This window comes from Crocodylus porosus, unplaced genomic scaffold, assembly GCF_001723895.1.
Source record: "Crocodylus porosus isolate Cpor-Errol unplaced genomic scaffold, CroPor_comp1, whole genome shotgun sequence".
Taxonomy (NCBI): Eukaryota; Metazoa; Chordata; order Crocodylia; family Crocodylidae; genus Crocodylus; species Crocodylus porosus.
This window is the reverse complement of record NW_017728928.1, coordinates 18,870,345-18,871,858: the sequence shown is the minus strand read 5'-3', so window position 1 is coordinate 18,871,858 and position 1,514 is coordinate 18,870,345.

Here is a 1,514-nt window from a genome sequence, read left to right as displayed (position 1 = left end):
GGGTCATAGGATCCCAGCAAGATAAGCATCCAATTTACTCTTGAAGGTGTTCAATGTAGGTGCTTGAACCACCTCCGCTGGCAGACTGTCCCATCTACCTAACCTGATCTCTATCACCACAGTACCTGAACATCTCACAGCCTTTGCCATCTTTATCCTCTTCACACTTCTACTGTTCCTAATGTGCTGATGGGAAACTGAGGCACAGAAAGACTAGGGGCCATATTTTCAATGGTACTGAGATGTTTAAGACCCACTAAAATCAATGTAGTTATAAAGGTGAAGAAGATCAGCCCTTTGAAAACACTGGGATGCTGTTAAAATCTAACCCTCTGAATATGTCAATACAACTGTCCCTGTGTTCCCAGGAAGGGATGGTGCTAAACATGCCCAACCCACCTGTTCAAATTCTGACTGGCTCGTTAAAGGTAGTTACCAGCTATAGTTATGAAAGCACAGCTATTTCACTGCATTACCTGCCCTTCACCTCCTCCACTGATGATCCTTTTACAATCACTTGTAGCAGCGATGGCTGTGACTCCCAAACTATGCGCATTGTCAATCACATACATCAGTCGACCAGTCTCTGGTGTGAAGGCACGGATTTTCCCATCATTCCAAGCTGATGCAATAAAAAAATAATGAATCATGGCAGAACAACATCCTTCATATTACTGTACCCTCCCTAGGGTCCTCCTCTACACTGCCACTCTCAGAACTGAATTGCAGTGGATCCTGTGCTCTTACTCTGCAGAAGGCAATGCTAGTGGATCTGTATAAATGGTTCTCCATCCCCATGGCCTCAACATCCCTCAGCTGACTTTGGTGTGAATTACTGGGAAGCTGGGCTCTATAACATGCTAGAGTTCATATCCTCTTCTGGCTCCCCAGATCTTGTTTCCCTCACACATCACTTCTGCTGTGCCTGAGGATCTCTACAGCTGAAATGCCTTCTGGCCAGTGGGATGAATCAAATGAGTTGAGTCTTTGGCCCTCCCCCATTCTATTCTAACTATGTTTATTAACATCTGAGAATAGTTTGGGACTGAAGCTAAATACAGAGGTCTCTGACCGTTACCTGAAATAATGCTTTTGCCATCCCTCATGAATTCAATGGCATGGCAAGTCATATTGGGGATAGTGATTCGTAAAAGCTCCCTGTTTTCTGGGGTGTGCCACACACGGATGTCACTCTTGGAGCAGGTAGCAAACAAGTCAGAAGTTCCCCTATGTAAGGCAGAGAAGCAAGTTAGTGAGGGGTAGTCACAGTTAGATGCATCCTTATTAGATCTTCATTTCCCCATCACAGCTAGGTGTTCTTTGTTTCTGATGTTTAACTGTAGTCTCCTCTGTAGGGGATACCACAGTTAATGATGAAAGACAATTTTCATTCTGTACTCTTAACTTTGTGACAAGTTCACCTTTTGGGATGGAACAATTTATGGGAAAGTTTAACTTAAGACACTACAACAGTGTAATATAACATGTGACACTGTCAAACACAAAATTGTAAG